Below are 23275 nucleotides of genomic sequence, written 5' to 3' on the forward strand. Positions count from 1 at the left end.
GAAGATAACGGAGGCGCTTGGCATACGCTGGCTATTCTGCTGCCAGAGCTGATAGTGACGACTAATTAAGCCATCATTCGGACGGAGGTGAGGGAGGACAGAACAATGTTCAGTATCAGGCAGAAGATAGCATAATAGAGTTAGAAAGGACCTTGGAGGTCTTCTAGTCCAACCCCCTGCTCAAGCAGGAAACCGTATACCATTTCAGACAAATGGTTGTCCAATATTTGCTTAAAAACCTCCAGTGTTCAAACATCCATTCATAACATTCTGGAAGCAAGTAATTCCACTGATTGTTTTAACTGGCAGGAAATTTCTCCTTAGTTCTAGGTTGCTTCTCTCCTTGGTTAGGTTTCCACCCATTGCTTCTTGTCCTGACGTCAGGTGCTTTGGAGAATAGCTTGACTCCCTCTTCTTTGTGTTAGCTCCTGAGATATTGGAACACTGTTGTCATGTCACTCCTAGTCCTTCTTTTCATTAGACTACTAGACATACACATCAGGGGTGAAATGTAAAATTTGTTACTACTGGTTCTGTGGGTATGACTTGGTGGGGGGTGGGGGTAATGTGACTGGGTGGCCATGGCCAATTTTTTTTTAACTTTTAAAAGCATTTTTTCTACAACCTCTTCTGCCGATGATCGCGCGGCTCAGCTGGGCATGGGGGGTGGCCAGGGATTTTTACTACTGGTTCTCTGAACCACCCGCCGCCATTGCTACCGGATTGGACAATCCGGTCCGAACCGGGAGCATTTCACCCCTGATACACATGCTGTATGTACTGTGGCCATGTAGAAAGTGGTGCTGCAAAGTGCCATTTCAAAATGGCCATTTAGGGAGGACAAGGAGAAAAATAGCTGAATAATGTATGATTATTTTTCAGGAACACAACATTCCCAGTTACAATTATTCAGTCCTGGATGTCCAAGTATCTGCAGATAATAATACATTTGCATATTGATGCAGCATGTTGCTAATTTTTACAAATCGAGTAGCTATTAAGAGACCTAGAAGTAGAACCTGATCAGACTGTATTTTCTCAGATTATTTGGAAATTCCAATGACAAAAAATAAAACTTTCAGCTTTCTTTCTCTGGAAGTTCTAAGCCAGGGATCCTCAAACTTGGCAGCTTTAAGACTTGTGGACTTCAACTCCAAGAATTCTCCAGCCAGCTATGCTGGCTGGAGAATTCTGGGAGTTGAAGTCCATAAGTCTTAAAGCTGCCAGGTTTGAAGATCTCTGTATCTAAGCTCTTTGGTTTGAATCCAATCAACACTCAAACTGAAAGGATTCAGCTGAACGATCCAATCAATCATTTTATCTCTCCAAGGTCACACCTTCACAGAATTCCAGGAACCAGGATGTCAGCAGATCCTGGAGGCTGTTTTGCAGTTAAAAGGCCACTTGTGTCAATATTGCATCTCATTGCTTTCCCCGAGTTTTCCCACTCACTTTTTGTACCACAGGTCAGTGCCCTGCATAGCGATAAGATTAATTGTTGTTAGGGATGATGACCTCTTTAATATATGGGGTGATAACATAGAGGCCATCTTTTCTGTCTTCTTCCAATTCTAGAAGGGTCCTAAAATAACCCCATTCAGTTTGAGGAGAAAAGGGTTTTGTTTTTGTTTTTGGTCGGAAAGATGTTTTGAAAGAAATCTTTGTTCTTTGTCAAGTTAGGACTTATGAGACTTTATGTTGAGCAGATATATATATATATATATATATATATGTATATATATAAAATAAAAGCAGTTGAATAATGTCTCTCCTAAGGTTCAGAATCAACCTTGAGCATAGCCAAAAAGAATTACAAATCATACTTTGTGTTGTTATCATCCCACTTTTTTTTTTAAAGAAAACATTAAAGAAAAAAAAACACGTTTTTTTAAGAAAACTTTTTTCTGGATCAGAAAAAGGCTTATATTACCTTATTTCCTATAAGGTAAAGGTTCCCCTCACACATATGTGCCAGTCAGTGATGAAATTAAAAATGTTTTACTACTGGTTCTGTGGGCATGGCTTGGTAGGTGTGGCAGGGGAAGGATACTGCAAAATCTCCATTCCCAACCCACTCTGGGGCCAGGCAGAAGTGGCATTTGCCAGTTCTCTGAACTACTCAAAATTTCCGCTACCGGTTCTCCAGTATCTATCAGAACCTGCTGGATTTCACCCCTGGGGCTAGTCGTTCCCGATTCTGGGGGGCGGTGCTCATCTCCGTTTCAAAGCTGAAGAGCCAGCACTGTCTGAAGACGTCTCCGTGGTCATGTGGCCGGCATGACTAAACACCAGAGGCGCACGGAATGCTTTTACCTTCCCACGAAAGAGGTCCCTATTTTTCTACTTGCATTTTTTACATGCTTTCGAACTGCTAGGTTGGCAGAAGCTGGGACAAGTAACGGGAGCTCACTCCATTACGCAGCACTACGGATTCAAACCGCTGAACTGCTGACCTTTCGATTGACAAGCTCAGCATCTTAGCCACTGAGCCACCACATCTCTTTATTTCCTATAGCATTTCATATAGTATAATGTAACGTAACGTAACGTAACATAACATATTTTCCCATAGCAATCAATAGAATGCTAATGGAACCTCCATAGCTAGACATGAAGGCAATAACACTGAATTTTTCTCCACATTGACTGTGATTTTAGAGGAACCATATAATATTTCATTCAGAGTTATTGGAGATCTTATTCTCTACAAACATGTCTATTTAATTTTTAAAGCCCTCAAATGTCATCTCAGTTAGATGAATACAGTCATCCTATGAGCCGTGGTGACACAGTGGTTAGAATGCAGTACTGCAGGCTACTTGTGCTGCCTGCCGGCTGCCTGCAGTCCAGCAGGTTGATTCTCACCAGGCTCAAGGTTGAAGGGGGGCTCAGCCTCCCTTCCTCCCAAGGTCGGTCAAATGAGGTCCCAGATTGTTTGGGGACAATATGCGGACTTTGTAAAGCAGAAGTCTCCAACCTTGGTCCCTTTAAGACTTGTGGACTTCAACTCCCAGAGTCCCTCAGCTGGCTGAGGAACTCTGGGAGTTGAAGTCTACAAGTCTTAAAGGGACCAAGGTTGGAGACCCCTGCTGTAAACCACTTAGAGAGGGCTGTAAAAGCACTATGAAGTGGTATATAGATCTAAGTGCTATTTCTATCCTGACCCAAAACAGGATAGCTGTTCTTTCTTTCCCTACAAATGGTCACCCAGAATAACCAGGACGTAGTAGAATCAAGGGGAGGGGGGAGCAATTAAAGTTGGAATAAGACAGGGATTGGTGGTGGATGGTTCTGAATTTGTTGACACTTGATTTTTATATTGAATCATCAAATTGATGTCAGTTCTTAGCAGCCACATAGATTTTCTCCAGAGCAATCTGTCCACAGCCCAGTTCTTCAGATCTTCCATTTTTGCATGCTGTAACTGAGCCCACCCACCTTGTAGGGGGTATGCAAAGGTTATCCAGACTGGTTTAAAGTTCATGTCCAGCGCTGGGGCAAAAACACTGGATTACTTCAGAAGCAGTGCAATTTACAGGGCTGTTCAGTGCTTCAGATTCAAGGGCTTTGGAGTATGCTGGGGTACGAACATAGCCAGTGTTCACATCATTGCTCACTTCCAAACACATTTTTGCCTTTGGATCTGAAGCATTGCCGAACCCTATAATTGAGCTCTATGTCCAGATTAAGCATGAGGTTTGGAAAAAGAGATCTGTTTTCTCCCATATGTTGAAAACATGAAACAGCTACGATGTTTTTTTTTAGAAGGAAACAAAATTGCATGCTGGATTTCTGCATTGGGTGGGGATGGTTTATGTTAAATTTCATTAAAATTGATGCAGAGATTTTGAGGAACAGTACAGTCCTTTATTTTTTTAAAAAATAAGAGTTATAAAAACCTCCTGAAAAAAATGACCAGCAATAACAGCTTCTACAATGGGGAAGGCCTGTGACATATTTTAGACTGCTTGCTTAAAGGAAGCTTCATGCAGGGAAATCCTATTTGTAAAAACATGAAAAAAATCATTCTTCCTGAATGAATGAGTGGGGAGCGGTTGCTTTGATCAGGAGTGGAGAAAGACAAATAAGAGGGAAATCAACTAAAGCGGATCTGAGAGTGGGTAATCACATAACCACTATGGGCATGTATAGGAGAAAAATAAAACAAAAACTCAGGTCCAAATGATAAAGTTAAGAGGTTTTCACCTCTCTCTGCTTTATCTATCCCATGAAAGCACTAATGCTGACCTGACTGTTTAAAAGCTGGTTGTCATGTCCCACTCCTCCTCTGACGGCCGGGTCGGGGAAGTCCATATCAAGCGTGGCTGCAAAGCCTCTGCAGCTTTGCCAAAGTTCTGTCAGAGTTCTCAGGGCAGGCAGGAGACCAGGATGTGACTTCAGCAATCCAAGTTAGATTTTGCCTGACTCAGAGAATGCCAGAAAGCAGATCCTTTATATAGGCCATGGGTGTGGCTCCATGACTCAGCACTTATCCAGGCCTGCCCCTCCCTTCCTTTTGCTGACATCGCCTCTCTATTCTCCGGAAGCGAGGATCTCTCCAGCCTCCAGCTGTTGGTAATATTAGCTCATGACTGGCTTCACATTCTTCAGGCTCACATGCTGTGGGGGAGGGGTTTAGTTGCTCCGTTTGTCTGGGCATGGTGCCAGGACTGGGGGTTGGAGACACGTCAGGCCATTCGTCTTGCTCGGCCTGTCCGGGCATGGTGCCAGGGCTGGGGGCTGGAGGCATGCCAGGACATTCTTCCGCACTATCAGCATCCGGCAGGAGATAAGAGGGGCCCGGCTGCGGCGGGGGGAGCGAGTGAGGCACAACACTGGTCTTCCCCTTTTACCTTTCTCTGCCATGTAAAATGATGATTTCCCCTGCAATTCCTAAAACTGCTGTGGGCTTGCTATTTTTTTTCTTTTTTTGCGGTAAGCCAGGATTCCAGATGATGATATCAAGATTGGAGATTTGTGGAGATCCAGCATGGAAAGTGCTTTCTTTGCACTTTTTCCAAAGTGCAAAGAAGAGCAAATAAGATGATTAAAGGCCTGGGTCCAGAGGTGGGTTTTAGCAGGTTCTGACCAGTTCTGGAGAACCGGTAGTGGAAATTTTGAGTAGTTAGGAGAACTGGTAGTAGTAAAAATTCTGACTGGCCCTACCCCCATCTATTCTCTGCCTCCCAAGTCCCAACTGATTGGGAGGAAATGGGGATTTTGCACTATCCTTCCCCTGCCATGCCCACCAAGCCACGCCCAGCAAGCCATGTCACGCCCACCAAGCCACACCCACAGAACCAGTAGTAAAAATTTTTGAAACCCACCACTGACTGGGTCCTACTGTTGCAGGATTTGGGTTTGGCTAGTCTAGAGAAAAGAAGGTCTGGGGAACACGATAGCAGTATTCCAGTATTTGATGGGTTGCCACAAAGAGGAGGGAGTCAACTTATTTTGCAAAGCACCAGAGGACAGGTCAAGAAAGAATGGATGAAAACTAATCAAGGAAGGAAGCAACCTGGAATTGAAGAGAAACTTCCTAACAGTGAGGACAATTAACCAGTGGAACGGCTTGCCTTCAGAAGTTGTGGGTGCTTCATCAGTGGAGGTTTTTAAGAAGAGACTGGACAATCACTTGCCTGAAATGGTATAGGATCTCCTGCTTGAGAAGGAGGCTGTTCTAGAAGACCCCCAAGGTCCCTTCTAGCTCACTTCTGATTCTGATTCTGAAACTGGAAAAGATTCGATTTATCTGCTATATAAATCTGAGAAACAAAAATATTTCCTTATTACTCTACTCTGAAATAGGACCTATAATGTGGCTGAGTCCAGTGCATTTATGAAATGGAGATGATGTTACTGTCAAAGCATTAAAAGGAAACATAAGCACCTCATTTCCTCAGTCCATTCATTCTTTCTTTAGAAAAGAAGCAGCTCAGATGAAGTTTTGGGGAATCCAGAGATACAAGCGGCATTGAATAGCAGGAAATTTAGATGCAATGTTAATCAACGGTCAGTTTCTCTTTTGGTTAAACCAGATGTAGCAAGAATGGCACATGGTCGCAACAATAATGGTTAAACAAAATACACAGGTAAAGGAAGATCTGTTTCACTGTCCTTCGGATCTGTTGCCTAATATAGTAGCCCTATTTTTAAAGGGCAATAATCAACTATCTGAAACGTTCCTTGATCTCTAATGGCATTTGCTCAACAATCTGCTTGGCTTCCTGAGAACTAGGCAGAAACTCTGGGCACAGAGCCAGAAGCTGTTCTTTCCCAGGTGTATTCAGTTAGAGGATACTGCTTCATTAAGTTGCACTAATTTGCTCCACCCCTTGTTGTACTTTACAATCCATAGACAGCCCAAACATTTTAGCTGACACCTGATCAGGCTATTAATAGAAGGGCTGTTGCAGCTGTTCTTGTCTTGCAGCTGTACTGATGGAAATAAGTTACCAGCGGAGCTGATTGCTTTGCTGAAGGGAGGCAAATCCTTAAAGATTCCTAGTCTAAAAGAATGATACTTCTAGTTTCACCTGTTTGATTTAGCACTCTTCAACAAGGTCCCAAAATGGGACTTCTTGGTAGAAGGAACACTAAAACTAACCTAACTGACCTTTTCTCAGGTACACAATGTTTCATTTGGAGAATTGGTTATATTTCTAGATATCTGTGGCCAGCAGTGCAATATGTAAGTCATCATTTTGCATCTCCTTTATTGAGGTTGCCAGAACTGTATGTTCAAAATCATTTTATGTCTGATCTAGTCTTCTGTTGTTGTGCAACCATTCTGTTTTTCAAGTAAACTACTTGCAATCCCATTTTAGGCAAACAGCTGAGTTTCATGCTGTTGGAATGACGTCAAAGCCTGCAATCTCCTCCCTGTATATCATTTCAACACCAGCGGTGGTAAGATTTCCAGGTGAGATTGCAGCTACTGTCACTGAATGACCAAAATCACATTAGGAGAGTTCGATATCCACACTGCATAGTTAATGGGTTACCAAAAAGAAACCTGTGTGAGTGACAGAGATGTACCAAAGCTTGCATTGCTACTGCCTCTCTTCTCCTCTCCTCTCCTCTCCTCTCCTCTCCTCTCCTCTTGTCCCCTCCCCTCCCCTCCCCCCTCCCCTCCTCTCCTCTGCTCTCCTCTCCTCCCCTCTCCTCTCCTTTGGCAATAGAATTCAGAAATTTCTGTAAAAATTGCCAAGTGTCTCTAAGAAAAATAGGAACTGATGTACACTCCAACTATTTAAGAGTCTCATCTTTTATTCTTCTGAATAATACAGCATTAGCCTGAAAAATAAAATATAGGTTTAGATCAGGGGTAGTCAACCTTTTTATACCTACTGCCCACTTTTGTATCTCTGTTAGTAGTAAAATTTTCTAACCGCCCACCGGTTCCACAGTAATACACCGTGTATCGTCGTCTGCGCATGCCTCTCACGCATCGTGGATTGGGTTTGGGCGGGGGCGCCAGCTACCAGCTTTGCTTGTCTGTTACAGCTGGGTGGTGTGGGGGGGGAGATGCATGAGCTATTCTGGGACGAGGCTCTTTTGTTTGCGGTCGCACTATAGCACCATTTAGTTTCACTTATGTAACGTGAACTAAACTTATACACGGGTGATACAAATAGTATATTTTCAGAAATTTAAATTGTCACGAGTAATTTTATGAAAACCTAATGAAAATGTTTTTAAATAATGCTATGAAAATTTTTTAAAAAGTCAATTAAATTAAAAAAAAGGAAAGTGCTTCAGTATCGGACAAAACTCCTACCGCCCACCATGAAAGCTGGAACGCCCACTACTGGGCAGTAGGGACCAGGCTGACTACCACTACTTTAGATAGTGCTTGAGATGGATGCTTAAAATGAATGACTCAGTAATTGGATAAAATCAGTGGTGGAATTCAGCTAGTTCGGGCCGGTTCAGGTGAACCGGTTGTTTAATTGCTGGCTGGCTGGCTCTGCCCTTCCCTGCCCCGCCCCTTCCAGGAGTCCCCCCCCCCCGCATCCCACTTTACTTCCAGGTAAGTGCAGGGAGGCCTACTATGCCCAAAATGGGGCACGGGGGGCATGCCCCCCCATGGCCCATTTTTGCTCCCAGGGAGGTGCAGGAGGCCAAGTTCTGCTTGTCACACCCCATGGCCCCGCCCACCATGGCCACGCCCACCCAGCCAGTCATTAGGACAGAGAACTGGTTGTTAAATTATTTGAAACCCACCGCTGGATAAAATGCTAAATGATTCATAATAGTAAATTAAAACAGGTGAATATCAAAAGCAAATTTAAATTAAGTGCCTAGAAACTTTAACAAATAGTATATAACATTTTTGGGATGGTAGAAAATTATTAGAAATGCAATATGCTTTAAGGATGTTAATATTTTTAACTATGTTCTTTTGATTCAGTGATGAAGATAGAAGAAAAACAAGATGTAGGAAAAAGCTACAATTGTGTATTGTTGAGTTTAGGAGAGCTTAATCAAGTGTCTAAGTAACACTGCTAGAAGCCCTCCTTGACATTATTATCACTAAATAAGGTGATAATGGAGGAGAAGGGTTGCTTGGGGTGACAAAGTTTTAGGATATATTGTCTGGGTAGAGATTCCATAAAACAAATCTATGGAAAGGGGCTAGTTCAACCTTCAATCCTTTGCCCAATGCAGGAACCCAATACATCTCTCATATAGTTGCCCAGCCTTTACCTGCATCTATTTAGCACCTCCCTGGTAAATGATCTGTTTGCCTTTGCTCAAGGTAAAGCTTGAATCCAAGTCTTGAACAAAGTAGTTTCCATATATGTTTTACTGCCAGTTTTCATTATCAAGGAGAAAAAGGAAGGCTGGAAGGCTCCCATTTCTGGATGAAGAGAGGTGGTAGAATGAATCATTCTTTATGCAAGCTGGAGCAAGAACAATAGAATTGTCTTGCAGCATAGCTTGCAGTGGTTTTGGTGGGGCAACAATCTTGCTCTTTAATTATGTGTTTATTAGCGGCTTGCAGCAGACTAGCAAGTCTTTTGCAGTATTCACCTATATTCTGGAAGATAGTGACTCATAGGCATTATCCGTCTTGTTCGGGATCCAGGACAATTTCATACTGGGTATATGATTTCCAGGAATGCAATACTACAAGGCATTGTTATTGTTGAAGGGTAAGATTCTTCCAGCCCAGCCTCTTGGCTCTCTCAATCAATTGCAATAAATATTAGTGTCTCAAAATAATAATAAAAAGATTACTCTATGTGCCTCCTTTTTTCAGCTGTTTGGTTTTCCGACAGATTTACCACTTTTGCATGAATTGCAATGAGTTTTGTATGGCATATACCAGGGGTGCTATTCAGGAGGTTCTGACAGGTTCTGGAGAACGGGTAGCAGAAATTTTGAGTAGTTCAGAGAACTGGCAAATACCATCTCTAGCTGGCCCCAGAGTGGGGTGGGAACGGAGATTTTGCAATACCCTTCCCCCAGGAGTGGGGAGGGAATGGAGATTTCGCAGTATCCTTCCCCTGCCACGCCCACCAAGCCATGGCCGCCAATCCACATGACACCCAACAAGCCACGTCCATAGAACTGGCAGTAAAAAAATTTGAATTCCACCACTGGGCATATACCGTACATGCCCCCTATATTTTGTAGAGAAAGAAGGCAATTTTTGAAATTTTTGAGGCCCTTATTAACCAGCCTTTAAACAACCTGCATTGGCTACCTGTCTATTTCAGAATTTGGTATGTAAAATCCTTATTTAGCATCCTCAAACAAATGAAGATCTTGGTTCCTTGAAGAATTGTCCTACCAGAACCTGTTCTGTTCTTGATCCAGTGCCTGACAGTCCAGTGATACTGAACTGTCTTCCATTGCTTTTGGAGTGCTGGTATACTAAGAGTTGGACACCTTGACACTTCCAATTTAATTCCCTACTATGTAATTAACAGAGCATATGGATCAAAATCAGTAAACATGACAGGAAGAGATGTGTCAAAAGTATGGAAAGGCTAGGCCATTATGTGCTTGGGAAATGAAGATAGAAAGCCAGTGAAGGGGGTTAGAACTGCAAGTGAATAAATACTGTAGCAGAGAGGAAGATGGATGTGAGTAAAAGTAATAGCACCTAGCAATAGCACTTAGACTTATATATCACCCCATAGTGCTTTACAGCACTCTCTGGAAAGTTTACTATGTAACAGTGGTGAAATTCAAATTTTTTTCACTCCCGGTTCTGTGGGTGTGGCTTGGTGGGCGTGGCTTGGTGGGTGTGGCAGGGGAAGGATACTGCAAAATCTTCATTCCCTCCCCACTCCAGGGGAAGGATACTGCAAAATCCCCATTCCCTCCCCACTCCTGGGGGAAGGATATTGCAAAATCTCCATTCCCACCCTACTCTGGGACTCATGGTATTTTCTGGTTCTCTGAAGTAGTCAAAATTTCCGCTATTGGTTCTCCAGAACCTGTCAGAACCTGTTGGATTTCACCCTTGCAATGTAAGCATTATTTGCACATTCCCCCTAACAATCTGAGTCCTAATTTTACTGACCTCAGAAGGATTAAAGGTCTAGTCAACCATGAGCCCCATCAGGATTGAACACCAGACTGTGGGCAGAGTTATGCAATACTGCACTCTAACCACTGTGCCACCATGGCTCCTTTCATATCAGTGGCTCCTATCCTCATATCAGTGGAGACATGGAAAACAGAGGAAGAGAGTTTCTATTGAAAGAGTGATTAGCTGGGCAGGAAGAGAACCAACTGAACTATCATATTTAGAGAAGAAAGGATATCAACCCCAAGCTTTCCCACCTTTTGGCTCTGCTAGCTGAAAAGGACATCTGTAAATCTACCAATGACAAGAATAGAATAGAATAGAATAGAATAGAATAGAATAGAATAGAATATTTATAGATTAGAATATTAGAATATTAGAATATTTATAGAATAGAATATTTATTGGCCAAGTGTGATTGGACAAGGAATTTGTCTTGGTGCATACGCTCTCAGTGTACATAAAAGAAAAGATACCTTCATCAAGAATCATATGGTACAACACTTAATGATAGTCATAGGGTACAAATAAGCAACCAGGAAACAATCAATATCAATATAAGTCATAAGGATACAAGCAACAAAGTTACAGTCATACAGTCATAAGTGGAAGGAGATGGGTGATGGAAACGATGAGAAGATTAATAGAAGTGCAGATTTAGTAAATAGTTTGACGGTGTTGAGGGAATTATTTTTTATTGTTTAAGGAAGTCAACCTGGGCAAGACTCATGATTGGTCCAACTGGATTGTTTTCTTCTTTTTGAATAAACTCTGCACCTTAAGGCTGTGATGAACGGGAGCCCAATGGGTTTGTGATGGTGAGCGATGAATAAGTACAAGGAAATTGCAACCAAATAATTATCTTCATTTGTTACAATGCCTTAGGCTCAACCAACAGAGGCACCAGAATACACAGTAGCTGCTTTTTTGAACTACAATCAGTTAAAAATGAGAAACAGCAGAGTTCCCTTAACTCCAGTAACAGACGCATATACATTAATTTAGAAATAGGGTCACAAATTACCTTCCCACTTCCCTAGAATGTTTTTTGATAGTATTCTGTTCTTCATGCTTCAAGTGGCCTTCTGTTCTTGTTTTGAAGTGTTATGGGCTTCGCATGTTTATTTGATTTGCTTATTTGGAAAACTACTGCAAAGAAGGAAAAACTCCATGACTATCTTGCCAGCCAACCAATCACTACTGCAATGAGCCTGTTTTGATGCCAAATTAGAAATAGGAGTGTCATTTGGTTTTGATTGAGATTGGGGTTGTGTCAAATTTTATTTCTATGTGGAGGTGAATTTCCACTGTGAACCATTACGGTGGCTAATTTGCTTTCCATAAAAATTCCGTCTTTCAACTTCTCCTCTCTCTCACGTAGACATAAAGGTGACGAGAGTCTCAAGGATCACATGGTACTGATCCAGCAGATTATCAGCCTTAGAATTTGGTAAGAACTGACTCAGCTAGCAATCAAAAGGAGTGGTTCAGCAGAAGTCAGTTGAGGAGGATCCTGATTGCAGCCAAACCTTTTAGGAAGAGTATTGAGAAAATAGTTAATCTATAGAGTATAGGTTAACATATATATATATATATATATATATATATACTCTATATATAGAGAGAGTATTGAGAAGATGGTTTTTGTCAATGGTTAGATGGGAAGATACCATAAAAAATATTTGAGAAAGGTTATTATAAGGGAAAATTTTGAATTATATTGATTTAAGATGATGGGATGAACGATGTAATAATATAAGATTGGTATAAAGTAAGATTAAATAAATTTATGACATGTATATGTTGAAATTGCACAAAGGATTTGTAATCTGACCACCAACAAACTGTATTTGGATTGAAGATGTTTTTATGTTTGTTTGTTGTAAAAAAATAAAAAAAAACTTTTCAAAAAAAAAAGAGTATTGAGAAGATGGTTAACCTATAGCTATAACCTATAGCTCCAGAAGCAGATTATCTGGACCAGAGGTCTCCAACCTTGGCAACTTTAAGACTTGTGGACTTCAACTCCCAGAATTACTCAGCCAGCAAAGCTGGCTGAGGAATTCTGGAAGTTGAAATCCACAAGTCTTAAAGTTGCCAAGGTTGGAGACCCCTGATCTGGACCACTTCCAGTGAGGATTCAGACCTAGTCATAGTACCAAGAAAAATATTGATCATTCAGATCTATTTGGCAGCCTTGAAATGAGGGTTAGTGTAGGAGATTGGGTGTGGGAGGCACATACTATTGCAGTGGTTCTCCTTTTTCTGGAGCGGATTTCAATCAGTATTGGTGGTGTGGGTATGGAGCCCTGTTTTGTCTTTCCCTTGTGATAGTGAATCAGTTGAGAGGAGTTTTGATATCACAGTGTTTTCCCAAAGAGGCAGTAAATCTCATCAAAGGGAAGCCTAGATTAAGAGACCTCGCTGAATGGGAGAAGAGGGGAAAGATGTTCAGGGTAGCCACATTCCAGAATTTCTCAAGATAGATCTAGTTAGATGATTATAGCCTTAGTTTGGCAAGATTTTGTCCATCAAGTGTAAGCAATAAAGGATTGGACTTAATTGGATTTCTCTGTGCTATTTTGGGGCTTGAGCTTGACATCTCACTCTTATTTAACATCTCGATGAAGCTGCTGGGTTAAGTCATTCATCAACAACAAACTCGATTGCAGATAATACGACTTCAGCAACAGCGTGGTCAATGCCTGGAATAAACTTCCTGACTCTGTGGTTTTTTCCCCAAACCCCCAAAACTTTAACCTTAGATTGTCTACTGTTGAACTCACCCCATTCCTAAGAGGTCTCTAAAGGGCCTGCATAAGCGCACCAATGTGTCTCCCATCCCTGTCCTATTGTCCCCTTTTATTTGTATCCATTTCATGTATTAATAATCATGTTTATATTTATATCTGTAATGTTATATATGCTTGACAAATAAATAAAAAACATATAGTATGGTATCATAAATCTGTTATTTGTTGGGCCACCTTTGTCTAATTATTTCCGCCATCATATAAGTTCAGGGAGGGTAAGCATGATCTAGAACCCACCAATTAAACAGAATCCCAGAGCTGGGCCTTCCCTTTCACTGCTCCCATCTTCTGGAATACTCATCCCTCCTGAAAGGTTGACTGGCTCCGTTCTTGTTCTCCTTTAGAAAAGCACTAAAACCCCATCTTTTCAGACACTTTTAGGAAATGATAATATATCTGTTACCATAAGGAAGGCTGAGTGCCAAAGAATTGAGGCCTTTGAACTCTGGTGCTGGAGAAGACTCCTGCGACTCCCTTGGACTGCAAGGAGATCAAACCAGTTAGTCCTAGGGGAGATCAACCCTGACTGCTCTTTAGAAGGCCAGATCCTGAAGATGAAACTGAAATACTTTGGCCACTTAATGAGAAGGAAGGACTCACTGGAGAAGAACCTAATGTTGGGAACAATTGAGGGCAAAAGAAGAATGGGACGACAGAGAACGAAGTGGCTGGATGGAGTCACTGAAGCAGTAGGCGTGAGCTTAAATGGCCTCCGGGGGATGGTAGAGGACAGGAAGGCCTGGAGGAATGTTGTTTATGGGGTCGCGATGGGTTGGACATGACTTCACAACTAATAACAACCATATATCTGTTATCTTTAACATAGAATTTTAGACTTCTACTCAGTACATTTTACCATGAGCCAGTAATTTGTAATTTCAAAACTGATGAAAATTGAAAACATCACAACCATGTTGGCTGAATGCCCTTGAAAAATATTCTCAGCAATTAATGATGAACTCTTGGTTTGCTGTCACTGTTTCTACCTTGTATTGCAATATAGCAGTAGAGGATAAACATGTTCTTTGTGTCAATACTCCTGTAGCATTAAGAGGACTTGGAGTTCTTATCTGGTAATGTTCAAGGACTGCAAATTAACAAAACAGCCTAGCAGCCTCTGTAGAAATGGGATACAAACACTTTCATTAATAGCCCAAGCTTATGGCTTTGAAGCACTGTGCATTCTTGCTAAATAAAAGGAAAACAATATAAAAAGCATATATGCTTTTAGCTGAAAAAGATTTTGCTGGTAGCTTTTACCTCATCATAGCTCAAATGAATACCGCTGAGGGTGGGGCACTGTGTAGCATTAAAGAGATAAAATCTTTGTATTGCTGATTTTCAATTTGAGCAGAAGTAGAGTTCAAACACTTTTGCAAGGCTGATTTTTCTTATTTAAAGCATCTCACACGAGCCAATGTTGACCTCTATTCACCCTTGCCAACATATGGACCTGACTGTCATGGGATCATTGCAAGAGTCATTGAAACTCATGGGAGTTCTGATTTCCCAATCCCTTTTTTCATCTAGCCTCTTGGAACAATACATATCCACAAAATAACATTGGTAATGCACCCCCTGCCTCAAAGCAAGACATTGATACCAACATTACCAAAAGAATCTTGACATTCAAAAGCAACCTGGGAATGCAATCGCCTCTCTTTCCCCCCCCCCTCCCCAAAAGAGAAACCAGGAACCTTAACTGAATTGCTCAACTGGGAATATTTCTAGAGAAGTTAGTTCCCTCCTTGTGCTTGTCATCTATTTGTTTATGATGCTCTAAAACTAAGTGGTGCTTTCAACTGAAGCTGAACTGTATTCTTCTCTTAGAATGGATTTCAGTGCTTACATTGCTAATGAACTACGCCACTGCCATTGCAACTGATCTATAGGACAGACTCTTCCCTAAAGATAGCCCTACTGACTTTTTGGAGGCCCTACTGGTTTTATCCCAGGTACTGGGGCTGGGATGTTGATTATGGGAGCTCGAGCATATTAGACAGTGTTTGTTTTTCTTTTGTTGGATTTTGTGGAATGCTTTTGTTTTTATTCTGTTTGCTTTGCTACCCAGACTTTTATTGGATAGATGAGGAACCTATAAATTCATTAAATAAATAAATGACCTTTAATTAGAACAATGAGATTTTGCCTGCTTTATTAGCAGAGAGGAACAATTATATTCACTTGCTATCCTTGAAACCCCATTCAGGCTTGAGATGCTGGAATATTTGCTTCTGTGCAGTAATTATTACAATGTTTCCCTAAAAATAAGACCTAACCAGAAAATAAGCCCTAATGCTTTTTTTTGGAGCAAAATTTCTTACATGATAGTAACAACGCCAAATACCTGACCTTCAGACCTTCCGCCGCGAACTGAAGACACATCTTTTCATTCGCGCGGGGCTGGCTTAAATTTTATTGATTTTAAATTATCTATTATTAATTTTAATGGGGTTTTAGTTTTATATATTTTAAAGTTTTTTAGGCCAATTATAAAATAAGTTTTTTAATTTGTATTTTAAATTGTATATTGTATTGTTTGTTTTTATTTTTGGCTGTACACCGCCCTGAGTCCTTCGGGAGAAGGGCGGTATAAAAAATCGAATAAATAAATAAATAAACAAATAAATAAATTTATAGCCAGTACATCTATCTTGCCTTGATGTTTTCTTTCTGATGCACTCACTATGGGAGCATACAGCATACAATCAAACATGGATTTATTATTTATATTATCTGCTTTTATGTTATTTTTAGAACATTTTAATATTCGAAGGCATGTTTTCATCTGCCCAGGGATTTCAATTATTGGATAACTTAAAAAATAAATGAATAAATAGATTAATGAATCAATTGCCTTTGAAGCTGCTAGTCCTAAAAAAATTAGAATAATAAAAATTTTTAGGAATGTACTTCCTTAATCAGCAAACCAAAGACAGAATCAAATTAATACTAAATTGGAGAGCACCAAAATATTACAATAGCAACAGCAACTACAACAACTACAACTTGTGACTTAAAGGTTTTACCCTTTTTATGACATGAGAGATTCACAAGCGAATTATTGGACCTAATTTCCTGTGTTGGGTTTTCCGTGTATACAAGTTACTATATTTTATCTGGATTGGCTAATTCTTCTTGAGGAAGTCTTAAGAAGGCAGAAGATTCCTCAGTATATTTTAAGCAGGGACACTCTAGGGTGAGGCAACATGTTTCCCTTTACATCAGGGTTGTCAAACTTCCGGGCTGAATGTGTCACGCACTGGCCACGCCCACACCTGGTTTAGTGAAGGGGGGAAAAGTCCTGCTACGTCACATGACACTGCTGTGATGACATGAGTTTGACATCCCTGCTTTACGGCAAGAGACTCTGCCACCTCTGCAGGGTTGTCTAAACCAGTGTTGGCAAACCTTTTCGGCACTGAGCGTGTGGGGGAGTGCCGGAACCAGAAGAGCAGTTTCCTGGTGCGTGCTGAGTTTCTGGTTTTTTGGCATGCACATGTGCACCCATCACCTGGTCTTCTGTTTTATGGTGTGCATGAGCGCACAAAGATCAGCTGGCCGGCATGCATGTGCGTGCTGCAAACCGAAAGGTCAGCTTCCTGGCATGTGTACCAGGGAACTACTCTTTTGGTTTCTGGTGCTCCTGCACATGCAAAAACCAGCTGGCCAGCAGGCATGTACACGCTGGAACCCAGAAGAGCAACAGGAGACGGCTAGCATGCCCAGAGAGATGGCTCTGGGTGCCATTTCCGGCAGATGTGCCATAGGGCATAATGGGCCTAAACCAGGGTTGAAATGTAAAATTTGTTACTACCAGTTCTGTGGGTGTGGCTTGGTGGTGGTGGTGTAATGTGACATGGCCAACTTTTTTTTTTTAACTTTTAAAAGCATTTTTTCTACAACCTCTTCGGCCGAAGAGGCTGTAAAAAAAATGCTTTTAAAAACCTGTGTTGATCAGGCAACTCAGCTGGGATCGCCAGAGAAGCCTTTTAAAAGCATGTTTTTACAGCCTCTTTGGCCGAAGGGGTTGTAGAAAAAATGCTTTTAAAGGGTTCTGACGATCCCAGCTGAGCTGTGTGATCATCAGAGGCTTTTTTTTACTTTTAAAAGCATTTTTTCAGCCAAAGAAAAAAATGCTTTTAAAAATAAAAAAAAAACGATCTGATGATCGTGCGGCTCAGTTGGGCATGGGCGGAGGGGGGGGGGCAGTGATTTTTGCTACTGGTTCTCCGAACCACCTGCCACCATTGCTACTGGATTGGGCAATCCGATCTGAACCAGGAGCATTTCACCCCTAAATTCTTGCATATCAGTACATATTGGACATGCAGATTAGCCACTGGTAAGTAATCCTTAATATTAAACATGTTTCTGATTGGTGGTTTACCAGGAAGAAAGAGGAGTTCAAGACTTTGCTGTCTATCAAGGTAGCACACAGGCACAGTTTTACCTTTGCTGAGAGGTAATCGCATTCTGGGAGACTGATCCCGTCTAGGGCTTTAGAAAAGGGACATCTGAAGATTTAAAAAAAAAAACAGGTGAAAAAACTTAAAAGTATTCATGGCTAGCACTTAAATCATGATAGGAAAAAATTAAAACCCTGCCCAAGTTGAAAGTTCTATTTGAAATGGCACTGATTGTAATCTCAGAGAAAACCTTGTAGGACTGACAAAGAACAGCAAAGAGGTTCATATGGAGTAGGGGGAAAAATGAGAAAGTATGATTTAAAATTTTGCGAGATTGAAAATTAAGAGGTGTGCTTAATGGACTTTAAAAAAGATTTTTAAAAATTTGATACAAATGCATTAATTCAGAAGATTTTAAAGATTAAAGTTACAAGTAAAACCAGTTGCTAGTGGACAGACAACTTGAAAAAGGTTTTGGAGCTTTGATTTTGTATATGGCAACTGCACATTATATGCTCAAAAGTGGAAAGATTGGATGCTACCCACAACGGAGGAATGGTGTTGAAAATGATGGACCTTGCATAGATGGCTAAATTAACTGATTTCATTAGAAAAAAGACAATATGTACATTTATGGCTGACTGGGAATCCCTTGTAGACATTTTGCATGAAATGGGAAAACATGCACTTATGATGTGTAATGGCAATGATTAGAAAAAGTGCACTTTTTTATAGAATAGAATAGAATTTTTTATTGGCCAAGTGTGATTGGACACACAAGAGCATATGCTCTCAGTGTACATAAAAAAAAGATACGTTCATCAAGATAATATAAGCATAAGAGAAGGATATAATTGTAATCATACTTTTTTTTAGTTTAGTTTACTTTATTGTCATTGCACCTTGTACAACATAATTAAATGCCATCTTCAGTGTACGTTATAACTGAAAAAATAAAACACAAACACACATCCTTTACATTCTATACAATTGAATTGAAAACCTCTGATATTGTATTAATATTGTACTATACAGTAGAATTCAATATGGTTACTGCCCTGGGATAGAAGTTATTTTTCAACCTATTTGTTTTTATTATCTTGTACCATTTGCCAGATGGTAATAGTTTCAAAAAAAAAAAAAAAAGGGTGCCAGGATGAGATGGATCTTTAAGAATATTTTGAACTTTCTTAAGGCAGCGGGAGCTATAAAGCCCTTCCAAAGAGGGGAGAGGGCAACCAATGATCTTCTGGGCAATGACATTGACCCTCTATAGTGCTATCCTATCTGCCACTGTGCAATTGGCAAACCATACACAGGTGCAGTAAGTTAAAATGCTCTTTATCTTTCTTTGTTCTCTTTATTCTGTATTAGTTTCTGTTAGTTTCTATATGTTCTTTAATACACAGACAGACAGACAGACAGAGTTTTCACTCAGCAGTTGGGCAAGAAAATGGAAAAGAAAGGGAGAACATATTGCTAACAATATTTCCACAATGTTTTTATGTATGCTTTCTTCATGCTCAGTAGTACAGTAGTTTGTTTTTGTGCTAGTCAGCTGTTATTATTCAATGTGGACTTTGCTTTTCCTTTGCATTTCATTATTCTAATAATAAAAGTATATTTTTCTTTATAAAAAATAGAAAAATCTGGAATGGCACAGTTGTCTATTGTTGAAATTTATCCACATAATGCACATTACTTCAGTACGCACACCTATGTTTTCGTATTTATGAACATCTGGCTGGGTTCATAAAATCATGATAAAATCTGTAGTGAGGATAATAAAAGAAAGTTGCTTTCTTTCCCTTCCCCCCCAAATATTACAAATAATCAATCTATATTTGATCTTATCACAATTTGGCAAGTTTAGGTAATATTTCTTTTATGTACACTGAGAGCATATGCACCAAGACAAATTCCTTGTGTGTCCAATCATACTTGGCCAATAAAAAATTCTATTCTATTCTATTCTATTCTATTCTATTCTATTCTATTCTATTCTATTCTATTCTATTCTATTCTATTCTATTCTATTCTATTCAAAGGCAATGCCTGGGCTTCCATATCATCCCAAACCCTGCAAATATCCAGTTATTGAGGACAGCCTGAGTGTTGTGTTTGTAGCGTACAACCCTAAGATTCAGGAAGAGATTGATGGAACAGTCTCCACATTTCCCAAATCAATTCCCAGCCTCTTTTAAGTGCTGACATTTTGAACACTTGTCTAATTTTAAGCTATGCGTAGATGCATGCTGGCTTTTGAGATTAAAGCATCCCCAACAGATGGCAGCCTAACCTCTGCTGAACACCTACAAAGAAATTACCAGCTCTCTGGGTTCCACTCTCAAAAGTTTTTTTCTATCACTCAGTTGGAATTTCTTGTATCTAAATCCTTTACTCCATGTCCTGCATTCTGAAGACAAGAAAGTAAGTTTTGACCTCTCGCGTGACAACTTTTCAGATATTTGAGAAGTGCTACCATTTGCTCCCTCAATCTTCTCAGATGTCATGTGTCAACTCCTTCACGGAACTGTTCGTCAGAGCTATCCCCCATTTTCTCAGCACAGAAAACCATATGGATGTAAAATTTGTTTTCCGTATTGCCAATCCCTTTCCTGCACGAGATTGATGAATTTCAAGGGTTTTGCTTTGCTCTCTTCCTACCAAATGTCACCACTGACAGCAGTCCTATTACTCAGAATAACAGAGTTGGAAGGAACCTTGTAGTCCAACCCCTTGCTGAAGCAGAAGATCCAGAGAAGTGGCTGTCCAGTTTCTTTATTTTATTTATTTATTTATTTAGTCAAGCATATATAAGATAACAGGTAAAAGTATAAACATAATTTGGATACATGAAAAGAGTAAGTAAAAATGAATATTAGGACAGGGACGGTAAGCACACAGGTGCACTTATGCACGCCCCTTACAGACCTCTTAGGAATGGGGTGAGGTCAACAGTAGATAGTTTAAGCATAAAATTTTGGGGGTTTGGGGAAGAAACTACAGAGTCAAGTACTGCATTCCAGGCATTGACCACTCTGTTGCTGAAGTCATATTTTCTGCAATCGAGTTTGGAGCGGTTTACCTTGAGTTTGTATCTATTATTTGCTCATGTATTGTTGTGATTGAAGCTGAAGTAGTCATTGACAGGTAGGACATTGTGGTAGATAATTTTATGTACTATGCTTAAGTCAGACTGATGTCGGCATAGTTGTCTAAGCCCAAAATTTGGAATTAAAATTTAAACTTCTTAAAAGCTTCCAGTGATTTTAAATGTGGGATGGAATTAGGACTGAGGAGAATGTGGGCTTTAAAGAATAGATAGAATGGCAAGTTTATTTTAGACATATGTTGAAACGTCCTTGGGGTTTTTGCCCATTTAACTAAGGGGGGAGGGGGAAGCAGAATAAAATGGAGTAATTATTTCCAATTCTGGGGGAATGTAGCATTTAGGACAGGGGTCTCCAACCTTGGTCCCTTTAAGACTTGTGGACTTCAACTCCCAGAGCTCCTCGGCCAGCTTTGCTTGCTGAGGGACTCTGGGAGTTGAAGTCCACAAGTCTTAAAGGGACCAAGGTTGGAGACCTCTGATTTAGGAAACATTTCTCTTAATGCCTTAGATGGCAATTTCTATCAACTGCAATCTGCATGGCTGAAGCACTAGGTTGCCTAACTCTGGGATATCTCAGTCACATTGTTTGCCATAGCATGCCATGCATGGATTGGTGGAGAGGAGGAGCACTCAGAAATGCTTGAATAAAGGTAGTCCTCGACTTATGACCACAACTGAGCCCAAAATTTCTGTTGTGAACCCTGAGGCACCCCCCATAACAGGTACTGAGGACGGGACTCTCCTACCAATCATCACCAACTGGAATCTGTCCTGAAGAGCCTAGCCAACACAACATTGTACCACCCACCCCCAGTCCTCTAAACTGATCTAGATGGGTACCATGGCTGATAGTGTGAAAGGCCACAAAAGAGGTCTAGTAAGGCAAGGATGGATGCACAGTCCTATCTCATTCATGGGAATCCAAAAGCATGAAGAATGCCATTTCTAGCTCACACCTGGGTCTGAATCCTGACTGAAAAGGAGCCAAATAATCCACTTCAGCCAGGTCCCTTTGAAGCTATTGTTCTCTACCATCTTCCACTAGAAAGAGGGAGGTGAGATTGTTCAGTATGGAAGGATCTAGTGAGGTCTTCTTGAGGAAGGGACAAACCAAGGCCTCCTTAGGAAGTAAAGAAACAACCCCATCACCCAAAAGAATTGCCAGAATACACACACACACACACACACACACACACACACACACACACACACACAAACTCTTTAACAAGCCAGGAGGAATCTAAAGAGTAGGTGGCTGAGGATTTTGTTCTCAGGACTTTGCCCACTTTTTCAGGTTCAAACAATTCCCAAATAACTGGGCAAGGCACAACTGGCTCAATCCACGCATCTCCTCTGGGCCCTTGACAAGCATGGTGTCCATTCTGGAACAAATCTGAGTGACTTTATCCAACACAAGGTGTGCAAATTCCTCTGCACACCTCTGTAAGAGGTTCTCTGTGCCCCCTTTAACCAAGAGGGCATGTGTATCAACCAAAACAGGGCTGTGGAGCAGCAATTTGAGGATGCAATGAGGTCGGAGGTAGGCCTTACTAGTGGTTCTAATCTGTGTTTGGTCAAATTTGCCCTTTGTTGAATGCCCCTTTTTTCTGTTTTATCTCACCCAGTGCCTCCATACCCCATAGGGAGTGCCAGGCTACACCAGAGGAGAGAGATTGCATAAGAACAATTCTATCCAAGGCCTCAGCTATCCACTTATTCCAAGTGGCAACCAAGGTTTCAAAGGTCTGATGCAACAGACCAACAGGGACAACTCCCAGTTCCCCATAGACCTCGTCAAGTCCAGTAGTTGCCAGGGGAAAACCACTCTAATGGGTCCAGCCTTCCCTGGGGTGGACAGTGACTCTAAAGAATCCTATAGAAATCAGGCATGATCCAACCATGATAATGGCTGGAAAGCTCCCCCAATTTTCAATCACTGCTCTTGATTGAAAATTGAGCCATTGCCACTGCTCTTGACAGGAGAGTGACCAGTGTCGCTGAGATAGGCTCTGGATGGTGTGGATTCTCAGCTGTTATGGAAGCCATGAACTCCCAAGCCACTTCACCCTAGTTCATGGGTCAGCCACCTGTGGCTCTGGAGCCGCATGTGGCTCTTTCACCCCTCTGCTATGGCTCCCTGTCACGCAAAATATGCATCACAACCGCCAATGTGCGACACCCGCTAACACGTGATTTATTGAGTTTTTCAACCCCACCCCCTGGTAGGCCAACCATGGATAAATCCAAAAAAAAAAAAAAAAAGTTTCAGAAGAAAACAGAACATTTAATTCAACTACATATGCTAGTTTTATGGACGCTCAAGAAATAGTCAGGCATGGGAAGGGTTTTGTGGCTCCCGGTGTTTTCTTTTCTGTGGGAAATGGGTCCAAATGGC

Source organism: Ahaetulla prasina, chromosome 2, assembly GCF_028640845.1.
Source record: "Ahaetulla prasina isolate Xishuangbanna chromosome 2, ASM2864084v1, whole genome shotgun sequence".
NCBI lineage: Eukaryota > Metazoa > Chordata > Lepidosauria > Squamata > Colubridae > Ahaetulla > Ahaetulla prasina.